Here is a 12,824-nt window from a genome sequence, read left to right as displayed (position 1 = left end):
TCATTTAGTCACTTGAACACTGGCTCCAACAGCTTCACTGGCAAAATGCCCCCAAGCAAAGACATCAGCCCCTACCACCCCCCCATCCCACCCCCCACCTATTAAATCATGTTACTCTCTGTCTGATGACCCACAACACATACAAGTGTACAAATAGATGTTTTTCGGTCATTTATGTGCTAATACTGCAGCACCCAGCATGCTCTCTGTAGTTCATTTAGAGGCTAAATGACCTATTATAAGTCACTCACAGCCAATGAATGTAATGTGGATACAATACAGAGGAAACTCAAAGCTCTGTGGATTTGCACACACATACTCTCTCTCCCTCTCTCTCTCTCTCTCTCACTCACACACACTCACAGAGGTCTTTTCTGGAGCTGTCTGCTCCACTGTGCTTTGCAATTCAATCAGCTTTTCACTTAATGTGGTTTACACTGAACCATTCATGACTAATTTAGCCTGCCTGAATTCTGGACATGATGGATCGAGACAAAGTGTCTTTTAGTTTTGGTGAGTTTGTGCGTGTGTGTGTGTAACACTGAAGAGTGGTGTGTGTTCTTGAGTAGACGCTTGTAATCAGGCTGAAAAACACATCACATCTTTCAGCCATTAAAGTCACATCAGATTTACAGTGCACTCTTCATGAGCAATCATTGAATAATATTAGACTGAAGGACGGTATTTCTCTTGTGTCATCTTTACAACTTCATCATGACTTTTGTTTCTTATTCTTCCAATTTTCAGTTTATTTTTACATAAATGCTGAACGAATTGTGAAGGAATTTTATTGGTACCAGTTTTCAGACCCTTTGAACTCGGCTTGAGTCAAGAATTCACTTAACTGCTATTACAGCCCAGCATGTGGGTCTGATTAATATTCTCAGTCTGATGATATAATACTCACTGCTATCTGATTTTATATATAAAAAATTCTTGAAAATCTGGATACCCTGTCAACTCGATATTTCATTTAAATGTAAAGTTTTCTAGGAATTGAATTAATAAGTCATTTTTAGATGAACCACTTTATTATTGATGAGTGTTTATAAACGGACAGACACTATGAAATAAGTTGTTAAAACAACACTTCCTTGAAAGTTTTAACTATAAAACTGGCAGTATATGTGAACTTAACATCTGTAAAGGCGATCAGGTATCACAGCAAAGTCCATTAAATTGGAGTAGTTTTGGAATCGGTCCTCTTCTCCGCTCCATCCTCCCTCCTCCTCCTCCTCCTCATCCTCCCTTTCCACTGACATTTTTCAGCTTTCCATCCTCCCTGCTGTGTCTCGCTGGCTGAGCCAGTGTTGTGCTCCCAGTGAGTTTCTATCTGCCTCTTCTCTGCCACCATCTGTTTCTCTCTCTGTCTTTCTGCCTCTCTGTCGCTTCTCTCTTCCTCTCGGCCCTCTCTATTCTCTCCATCTGTCTTCCCTTTTGTCACCTCTGGATTACCTCTCTTCCACTTTTTCTTCCCTCTTTTTTACTTTCTCATGCGTTGTTTCTCTGTCATCTTTCTCTGTCTCTTCTCTTATCCCCATCCCTCTTTCTCTCTTTCCTTTTTTACTGCCATATGATGGATTCCTTTGCCAGTTGGTGTCTGCTAATCCATGGCCTCAGTACACATCTATTTCTCTCCTCCTCTCTTCCTCCCTCACATATACACTTGACAAACATCTTTAGCACACAAACCCTGCTGCCTGCTGGATGCAGCCATTTTTATGTGTATACATGCGTACCTTAAGCCTGACACTACACTACAGCTCCCCCATTGAAACATATTGATTTTCCCATGTCTGACATACCAGACATCCACTCTCCCCTTCTCTCCCTCACTCTTCCATTATCCTATTTCATACTCACCGCAGCTCTCATTCCCCTGTAGAATAAAGTCATCATGCATAACATTAAGTGTGCGTGGATGTATTTTACTATTACTAATGTAGCACGCAAAACCAGACTTACACTATAAATCCCTCCTCAGTCGTCTATAAGCTGCAGTGAACCACTTCTGACAACCTCACAAACTCACAGTCAAACATACACGAAGTGGGTCAGTAGGATGTTTGACATTCCACACACCTCGACACACACACACACACACACACACACACACACACACACACACACACACACTCAGACACACACACACACATCTGACTACCAGCAGGGAAAACGTCTCTTGTAACATCCCCATCATTCCACCACAACCTGCCTAATTAGTCCCTCAGAGTGTGAGCACATTGTCGACAATCAGCCGGCCTGTCTCTTATGCCGGTACGTGGGTGTCTGCTGAAGTCAGCTTGTTGCACATATGATATCTTTAAAGATGCTCTGGAGTTGTGTGTGTGTGTGTGTGTGTGAATTTGACAGGTCCTGTTATGATGATGACCTGTACTTGTGCACTGCAATTGTGAAATGCTTTTCAGACTCAGACAAGAGCATAAAAGCTGAAAAGATGCACAAAATAAATTGGTAAAATGAACAAGCAAGGTTTAAAGAGAGTATTTCAAGCATATTGAACTTGCAGAATGAACAGAAGAGTTTCATTAGTCTTTCACAAAATATATAAAAGATATTTGCCCTTGCATACCCCTGCTGTGGCCCATTTCATTTCATTTTTGAGACGTAACAGTAATAGTAATGTTTAAGTGGTATGTGCTATTCTCAATTCAGATTTTTCAATTAAATTCATTTGATAACAAATTCTTTCATTGAACTGTCTGTTCACTTTTCTGCAAAGGTTCCTTCCACCATTGTTTGTCTTTGTTTTTTGTCTAGTTCACTTAAATAGACCATCATCATCATCACCATCATCATCATCATCATCAGTAGTGAAGTGCTTTTGTTGTGTTTTACTGTGAGGTCTGTAGAAACCAGGGCCAAGAGACTCAGGGCCAGAATGAGAGATTCAAGTGTTGTGCACGTTAACTTGTCTGCAGCTACGGGTTAGGTGCTTGTTGTGGATCAAAGCTGGGTTTTGTGTTGCTCTGTGGTAAAACGTGTGATGCATCACACCTTGTTTGTCTAAATCCCTCCTGCTATGTGCACTTCCTGCTTATGCTCACAAAAGCTGCTGTGTAGTGTGTGTGTATGATCTGGAGCGAACATGGAGGCTGCAGTCTGTATCTCTGATGGCGATTTTAAAAAAAGATCCTAGATCCCCTAGTTTGATTTTTTAAACTTTTGTTGTTTCCATCCACCAGGGAGTGCTGAGTCCCAGAGTCACCACACTGCATTCTGGGATAGTCTGGAACCCTCTCCATGGGCCGTACCACCTGCTGACAAACCAGGGGGGTCTGGAGGAGTTGTGTTGAATGAGGTGAGAATATTCCTGTTCCTCCTGTTAACATACACTACTATGTCTATATCAAGGTATTTAAATATAGTGACTTTTTATTTTTTACATGGAGACCTGCGTAATGTTTTTTTAGTTAAACTTGAATCAAGGTTGTGTCTATTAAGCTGGAAGTCAGTGGTTCACTGCTTACTGCTGAATCATTACTGACAAACAACTGCGACCATGTTGCTATTCCAAACTAAAAGCTGTTAGTCTGACTGTCATGTTTAATTTGACGTTGTTAGTTTTGACATTAAGGACGTTCCAGCCCCTGTGTTTTCCTCATAGCCACGAGCCTTGTTTTGTTGATAAACCTGTCACCCTGGTCACAGCACAGATGCAAGTGCATTTGATATTAATGTGAGTGAAATGGCAGCTCATCCTATGCACAGCTCAGAGTGAATAAACCAAAAGTTTCCCCACTCTGCCGCTCACAAGTCACGGTTTGGCTCAAATTAGAGGCTTCCTCTTATAATCCCTCATTCTCTCTCATTTGACCAAACAGTGTGGTAGATAACTCAGTCACTCGCCGCCTCTTTTCGGAACAGAAAGATAAGAGGTTACTGAAACAGAGCCAGTGGGCCTCCGCTAACTGAGGTAACTAAGTTTGTTTCCTGCCCAGACTGTGATTGGAGTAGAGGCATTTTTAGGCTACGGGAAAGCCAGTCTGCCTAGTGACAGGATGTTTGTGTATGAGGCTGCATCTGAGCTATCTGTTGGATATATTTATTCACACAGTATAATACACATAACACCTTCAGGAACCAGGTAGTGGGGGGTCTTCCTGTGAGAATAGAATAGTGTATGAAACACACCTCATAAATAATGTCCCTGTCACGCCGGTATGCTTATTACTTATGCGTGTGTTTGTGTATCTGATTTCTATGCTTGTTCATTGATAGAACACAACCACAAGCTACAACTCCTTTGATTTTCCTCTGAATTACTCACTGTACTATTATTTTTTCTTTATACTATTACTGATTCCCAGTCGAGAAAATCTCTTTCACTCTCTCCCTTCGCCGGGAGGTAAGATCGCAGGGTCAGGGCTGCTGGCGATTATCTTGCCCACGGACATTTCAGCCAAGCAAATGTGAGGTCAAGGTGTTGAACTCAGGCCTTCTGTTGGATGGGTATGCTCTCTGTTCACTACGCGGTGTTGTTGTTTTTTTCCCGTGAGGCAATAAAAATCAATATGAGCAAACATTAAAGCAAACTTTTTTTTCGAATCCTCTCCCCCATATTGTCTCGCGTGTTTAGAGATGATCTTTCACCCAGGAGGGAATGCTTTGTTTATTGCTGTCCTTAGCAATAAACAATGGACACGGGTTTAATAACAGACACGAAATGACCTCTATTAGGAAGCTGAGCACAGGGTGGAAGATTAATGTTTGAATTTACTAGAGCCAGGATACTAACTGGCAGGTTAAGTCTCAAGGCAGCGCTCATCTCTGTAGCAATGAGCTAACAATATGCATCACAAACTAATTAAAAACATTTCATTATTGTACAGTACAGGCATCAACAGCGCAGACATTAAAGTGTAATTCTGGGCAGCCTTCACTGTCCTGAACAACAGCCTTGGCTGTAAGTGTAGAAATGACAGCTAAAAAATGTATTGACTTTGGAATTCCTTTGCATATGAGTGATGCAGTCTAGATATTAGCAGTGTGCCTTTCAGACACACCATTAAACCAATTGAACTGCAAATATTAAGATTCACTTACTGGGTGAAATGAATATCTGAAACGATGCTCTGTTGGGAGTCCACCGAGATGCAGAAGTCTGAGAAAGAGATAAGTCATTCATATTTCAACTCTGCTCTTAGCCATTTATGAAGACAAACTATATGAAGTGTTTAAGTACCCTTCAACTTTGTGATAACCCACTGAAAATGAGTTGAATATGTTTCCCACACTGGTGGAGTTATGATCCCCTTTGTTCTGTTGCCTCAACATTTGGTGCCATGCAATCTGGACCACCTCTCTTTTTTTATTACCTCACAAAATATGAATGATTACGTAGCATTGGTACTAAATAAACAGCCAAGTGAGCCTGTCATTTACAATCCATCCAAACCAATTTAAAGTCTAAACCAACCATTAACCAATGTAAACGGTATCAGCCAAAAACACCTTTTGATATCCTTCCACTTTGACTAAACACTTTTGTTCCAGCACACTTCACACTCAGCACTGACAGACAATTAAACAGCCGTTATTAGCTTAGATCAGAAGACGAACCAAAGAATAACTATGACACCAACTGCAAAACTACTACTGAAATAAAAACGAAAATGTTTTTCCCTCTCCTTCCCTCCTTCTTAATATTGACATGAGGTACCTTTCCAACTGGAGCCCATGTTTCATCATATTCTGCCTCATTATTTTGCCGTCTGAAAGCTGCCTTTTTCAACTTAATAATTTCTGTTGCTTCAGTGATCCATCCTTTCCGTGTTAGTGTGTTTGAAGAAATCCATTTATTCATAATTACCTTCCTTGTGACTGTACATAACAGGAGGAAGATGTCTCTTTATTCTTTGAAGTAACTCTACTCAAGTTATGCAAATCTCCCAATTAATATGTTTGAAGTGTGAGTGCGATGGCTCTATTAGTGTTGATCATCACCGGCTTTGTTATGCCAAACCAAAGATTGTTTTAATGCAGTCTCACAGCATATGATCCAGAGTTTCTTTAGCAGCATCACACTTTATCCATTTATCATCATCCTGTTTTTCCATTTTATACCACTATGATGGAGTATGAAATAGTCTGTGTACTATTTTTATTGTCTTGTGCAAAAAAGAGAGTTTTTCCATTTGTCATTCTGGAAAATAATATCATTCTCTACTATATGGATGTCCCTGATCCATTTCATAGCACAAGCCTTAAGTGGGTCGATGGTGCTTTCATTTAACATTGAGTAAAACTTTTTGACTATATTTTTATAGAACAGGTTGTGGTTAAAAAGTAGGTCCCTCTCTTTGTTTGTCCGTCTGCTGTTTGTCTTCCCTGTCCTCCTCTCTCACTAACTTTCACTGCGCCTCCTCAGTCATTGAAACTTTGTGACATTTTCATCCAAACATCATTGTTTCCATGTGTACTGTGGGGTCCAAAATTCTGAGACCACTAAGATACTTCTGTTTTGGATTTGTTTCCATTGCAACACATTCGACCTAACTAGAATCACTGCTGTGCATTTGTATGCCTCTGCCAAAACACTTTTAGTTTTCTTGAGATAAGTTCGAAAGGCCAAAACTGCTTTTTGTGAGTTCACCGTGACCTCTGACATTTGACTTCTAACATCAAAGAGTTCGTCCTTCCGACCAAGTGAATGCTGGAGAAATTACCTCAAGACATGACACAACATTACAATCACAAGGCCAAAGTCATAAATTGTGAGGTCACAGTGACCTTGACCTTTGACCTTTGGCCCCTGTCATCTGTCTATTTTGAGCCCATGTGAATTTTTGGGCAGAGAAGATGATTCTTCATACAGATGTGTAGATGTACAGACGTATGGATGGACAAGCAGAAAACAGTATGCCTCTGGCTCTGGCTGTTGCTGGTGCAGAGTGAGTGTTTGTGTGTGTGTGTGTGTGTCGGGGGGGGGGGGTGAGAAAGAGAGTAAAAGAGAGAGAGTGAGAAAGTCTGTGCTATTCTTGGCTGGTTGGGGAAGTCTTGGCTCCCTGGCGTATGGGAAAAGTGCTCTTGGCAAGTCTTGAACCGAGGCATTCCATTATGCTGTCCTCTTGAAACACACACACACCCACACACACACACACACACACACAAACTTGTTTGGAGGACATTGCACTGACTTACATTTAGTCTCTGGAGACGTAACCATAAACACGACATGCAAAACCTAACCTTACATTAACCAAAAACCAAGACTTTGCCCTGAAATTAAATGGTTCAACATGAGTAATAGAAGTACACACATACATGTACTGTATACACATACACATGCGCACACACCCACATGCACGCGCTCACACAACAGTGGCTTAAGCCCACATTTTCATGCTCCTTTGGTTCAAAACTGCAAAGTTGCTTTTTTCATTCTCTCTGTTGTCCTCTCTTTCACACACATATACACACTAAGACCTGTATGCACACAAACATCCACATGTATTCTGGCACACACACACACACACACACACACACACACACACTGAGGAGTGGTCTCAAAAGAGAGATTTCTACAGTAGTAGTACTACATCGTGCCCTGAGGCCCCAAAGCCAGAGTTTCACTGTCACTCTCTCACACACACGCACATACACTCACTTAGTCATATCTCCATGACTTCAGAGGACATTAAACTGACACACATTAATTTCCTGGAGACTCACTCTAATCTTACTCATTAGGACTATTTGCCCCAACCTTAAACCTTCAAACACATCTTCACCTTCACATTTTCATGGAGACTTGTTTTTATGTCCCCATAATGTAACTGTGTGAACAGGTTTAGGTCCCCGCAATATGAGTAATACCTGGACCACACACACGCGCCGCACAATATCCTCGAATCAATTGCCTAAGGAGTGGGAGTTTGTCTGCATGACTTCTATCAGCTAATAGATCTCTGAAGTCTCTTTCTCAATGTCCCTCATTCTCTCCTCTTTCGTTCCCTCTTTCTCTTTCTACTTCAGACTCTCCCTTTTTCTGTTGTGTCTCGCCGCAGTGTCAGTGCAAGGTGATGTCACAATCTCTATCCATCTTCGTTCTGCTTCTTTTTCATTTACTTGTACCTTCATCCTGCTCGCTCTCTCTCTCTCTCTCTCCTCCTCACCTCGCCCTTCCTTCTCTTCTCTCCTTTTCTCACTCTCCCTCCCTCCATTTTACTTCACACATCTCTCCTTTCCATTTCTCTCCTCCACTCTGAACCCTTACATAACTGCTGTCAAACTACAAACACGCACAGTATCGGTAGTCCTCCAAAAAAAAAAAGAAAAGAGTAAGTTTTGATGTTGAAACCACGCCAGGGTCAAGGGTTTTGTTTCTCATAAGGATATGTGCAACCACGCTCAAGACAAGTGTGTGTCTGTGTGTGTGCCAAATCTTCTAAGATGTTTTTTCAATGCACAAGACAGCTGCATGCATGGAGACAAATTTTGCACAAGATGCATCTTTTTTTGGTAACTGCACACACACACGCACACCCACCCACGGATAAAGCGGTTGCTGGCCTTTCCTTGTCTGAAAAGGCCCACCCAAAGAATGTCACTGAGATGGAATTTCCTTTCATCTGTGTTTGTGTGTACAACGCACGCACGAGTGTGAGTGTGTGCGTGCATAAAAACTACTGAAAATAATGATGTTGAAAGAAAACGAGTGATTGGTGGGACAAGTGAAGCAAGCAGTGAGGAGCCTGTGTGGTCAGTCCGTCTGTCTCTGTCTCTGCAAAATCTTTAGCAGTTGTGTTGGAATGAGGCAGCTCTTGGTCAGATCCAACAGTGTGAATGTGCACTTGAGTAGTCACCTCCATATGCAAACTGGTTTGTTAAGTCAGGAGAGGCTGGAAACTGAAAAGTGAAGCACAAACTTGCACTGGAAACTAGTTTAATTGGTTAGTCTGAGAATATCATGTGGTATTACGGGAAGTCTATATTCTCAGTTATTCAGAAATACAGAATTTGATACACAAGTAACTCCCATTTCCTCCTATTAGTTGCTGTGGGTTCTGTTTAAAATCAAGTTTGGCCATCTATGCCTGAATTACTTCTGTATTACCACTTATCATTGTGTAACATTCACTATCTAGCAGAAGAGGTGTGTCCAATTTGCATATGGACAGATCTGCGGTGTAAAGCCATGTTGAGACTGTGAAAGGAAAGAAATGTGATTTTGAGTCATTTTTACCCTCTGAGTGTATACACAGTCTCTATGTATTAGTTGTTCATAAAGCAAAAACACTGATGAGGTAAATTGATGTCTTGATTTTCTATTATATGGTGAAGGACTTCCAGCTGGTCACAGACGTGCAACATAAAAGTTGTCTCTTTGTTCACAGGATACACAAAACATGCCTCACTCTGTAATAGCTCAATTGACTAGAGCCATTTTCCCTTTTCTTAGAGCCTCACAGCAGTCAGCAGTGCTATTCAACATGGTTACGTGCATTTGACTGCATACAGTAGCACGAATGGACATGCATAGGGGGTTTTAGTGGTGTTTATTGTTGTGTTCTGGGCTGAGGAGGAGACCCTCTGCTGGGCAGCATTCAGACACCTGTGGCGTGTGATGTGATTGTGTTGTGTGTATGTGTCTGCCTGTGAAATTGTTTGTTTGGATGCTGGTGGGAGTTGTGTATGGCTCCGGCGTGTGCTACATGTGTGTCCTGTTGAGTCTCAGGGGTGTTGGATGTGTGTGTGTGGAGCAGAGGGCTTTGATGAATGTGCCCGAGTCTGCATGCACAACCAGTGCTGCTGCTGCCTGTCTGACATTTCTGTCTGTGTGTCTTTGAAAAGGTGGAACACATTATTCACAGACAAGGACACATGCTGAGCAGTCGCACACCTCTCCGTTACCCACACAATGCCCGCTGCAATGCCCATTCATGCCAATTAGTACCAGTCAGCCCTCCTTACGCCTGTTGCGGCAGGGACGGTTCACCTTCAGTGAACACAACAGTGTGGTTCTCTGGCCTAGATGTGGACACATGCAGGCACCATTGCAAAGAAAAAAACAACAACAACTTTTGTCTGAGTTGTGTCTCTCCAATTCTGACATGCAGGGGACAATAAACTATATATTTGCAGACAAGAAAATCCTGCAGCTTTAGTGTACCGTAGTGTGTGTGTTACAATTTGTCTCCGCAGGCGTTCTGTTTAGCAACGTGCTCCCTGCAGCCCCTCAGAGTCACTCATCCTGCACCTGTCAGCCTGTCTTCACCCTGACTTCGGTTCGAGTCCAGTTGCCTGCTTGGATTTCTCACCATGTCTCACCCGCATGAGAAGATCATGGGATGAAAGATGATGTGTGATAAATATTAAAAAGGATTTGCTCTAAATTAGCATTACAAATTTGAATAGTGGGGGAGGAATATTCTCCATCCATAACTGACACTGTATGTATGCAGTGTTGTATACATCCATCCTCTGGATATTGCTTTTAAGTGCAGGTTTGCGTGCGGCTGGTGCCCGTGTGTATTTCTTCTGCAGGCTTGGGGTTTGAACACAGAACCTTCTTGCTGTGAGGTGACTGTGCTAACCACTGTACACTGTGCCACGCCGCACATACAAGTCTATAGTATGTACAAGTCTATATTAAAAAAAAAATATGGTTGTAGTGGTAGAAAGAAAATACACTGGTTAACAGAAACGCATGCTGCTGCCTGTTTACCCCTCAACAGACCTGACCTGACGACAAGTAGATGATGAATGGGCTGAAAGTATATAAATTCAATTACTTAAATGGTCCACAGAGAGTTATTTAATATTAAATGAATTATGTGTGTAATTTTCTAAGCAAAAGATACAACAACTTCAGCCAAAATAGCTGGGTTTTGCTGACGAGGTGAGAATACTTGCCTATTTGTGTTTTGTAGTCATCCGTGAATGTTTGCTTTTGGCTGTCCGTCAGACAGAGGATGCCATGTGCAAATGACAAGTTGGGCAACAACAGGGCATTGTTCACGATTTCCTTATGCTTCATAGACCAAATGATTCATTAAATTGAGAATGTGATCATCAAATCCATCAGTAATGAATGTAACCCCATGTTTTTTTCAGACAGAAACATTTTCTGCCAGAAGAATATTCAAGTGGTTTTAAATATGAAGCTCAAGTTCACATTTCACTTTATTATCCAAAGAGCCAAATCACTCTTCTGCAAAATAAAATCAAAGATCTGGAGAACACAGAACCTCCCATTGTTGAGCCGCCAATCTGTTTTGTTAGTTTTCCGTTTAGCCATGCTCAAAATCACCAGTGCAAAAGCAGATTAAGTCAATAAAATTGTCTTTGCCCATGGAGAAGACACATATATCTCACATCACAGGCCGTGGAGACGTTGTTCCATGTTCTTAAAATCCCGTTTGAGCTGTCGTAGTTCGTAGTAACACATGTTTTCCATATTCAAATTTTTAAAGAGAGTGATATTCTCTTTTAAAGCGTGTAATGCAGGGTCTCATGTTGAAGGGACAAACAAAGGAGTGATAGTTGTGTGGGTAGAATGAATGAAAGCAGGGTGTAATGATGAATGGAGTTTGAATTACATTTGTGAGTCCCTATTCTCTCACTCCTCCTTTCTGTCATTTACATCTCTCTTTCCCCTTTTCTCTAATCAGTGGGCTCTTTTATTACTTTTAGCTCTTATTTGTCTTTTTTTTTCTCCCTCCAACTGCCTTTCCTCCCACATCTCTCTCTTACTCCCCTTTATGTCCTAACACACATTCTCTGAGCAGGATTATATATTGTCTTAGAAATAATATGTGAGTGTTTATGTCTTCGTTTGCCCTTGAATGAGTGTGTTGGACTTTTGCCTGCATATTTGTTTGTCTGAATGCCTGTGATTGCTGCTTTCATTGTGTGTGCGTGTGTGCATGTGTGGGTGTGTGCGTAAAGATGCTTTGTATGTGTGTGAATATGAAAGAGTGAGAGCATTAGTTCACGTTCCTATGTGTGTGCATGTGCACGGCAGCATGCGTGTTTGCGTATTTCCGCATTTGTGTGTGTGTGTATGTGTGTGTGTACTCAGTGGGATTATTGAGCAATAGAAGAGCTTAGCAGTGATTTGCCCATCCCTTCCAAACCCCCCCCCCTAATCCTGCACATACACACACACACACATGCTTCTTTGTGTGTGTGTGTGTGTGTGTGTGTGTGTGTGTGTGTGTGTGTGTGACTAGTAGGAATCTAATAGTGTGTGTGGATTAGTAGGTTTGTGAATGGGATGTGGCTTGGGCTGAAGTAGTGCACTACACTGCCAGCAAGTTAACGCAGCCTGGCAGAATGTTTGTGAGAGAGACAGAAAGATGAAGGGGTGGAGAAAAAAAAAGTATTTGTGGAGTGTGTAAATGTCCCATGGTTCATAGGGCACTGTTAACGTGATTATGTAACGATTAAAAAATGTGCATGTGCATTTGATCGCCCTTTTTTTTTTTAACATAGAGTCCAGGTTTAGAAAAAGGGTTTACGTTCACTTTATAATGGATAATGTTAATTTATAGGCTCCTACAGTATTTGTGTACAGATAAATGTTCAAATGTAGCAGTTTATCTCAGTCTATATCTCACTTTGTCAGAATTGTTTCAGAAGCCTGACTAAAAATCGCAATTTCAATCGAATCAGCATCCAAAAAATCGTAGAAGAATCGAATCGGGAGAAAAGCATATCGTCCCAGCCCTAATAATAAGGGTGTGCCTTCATGATGCCAGCCTCGCAATGATCATTTGTCTGTGTGTGTGTGTGTGTGTGTGTGACCATTAGATGGCTCTGCACCTGCTGTCTCCCAAGCTCCTGTGCACACACACACG

General features: G+C 41.7%; 1 protein-coding gene across 2 annotated transcripts in view; it reads left to right on the top strand.

The window, feature by feature from the left end:
- atxn1a (ataxin 1a) overlaps positions 1 to 12,824 on the top strand; it is a 90,814-nt gene that overhangs the window by 57,300 nt on the left and 20,690 nt on the right. For both annotated transcript variants that reach the window (XM_085791583.1, XM_085791584.1), the window contains one exon: positions 3,207 to 3,322. The gene's annotated coding sequence lies outside the window, so the exon portion shown is untranslated. The remainder of the gene's footprint in view (positions 1 to 3,206; positions 3,323 to 12,824) is intronic.

This window comes from Trachurus japonicus, chromosome 11, assembly GCF_045865225.1.
Source record: "Trachurus japonicus isolate A0001 chromosome 11, Traja_1.0".
NCBI lineage: Eukaryota > Metazoa > Chordata > Actinopteri > Carangiformes > Carangidae > Trachurus > Trachurus japonicus.
Note: the sequence above shows the minus strand (reverse complement) of the source record. Positions and strands in the feature narration are given on the sequence as shown.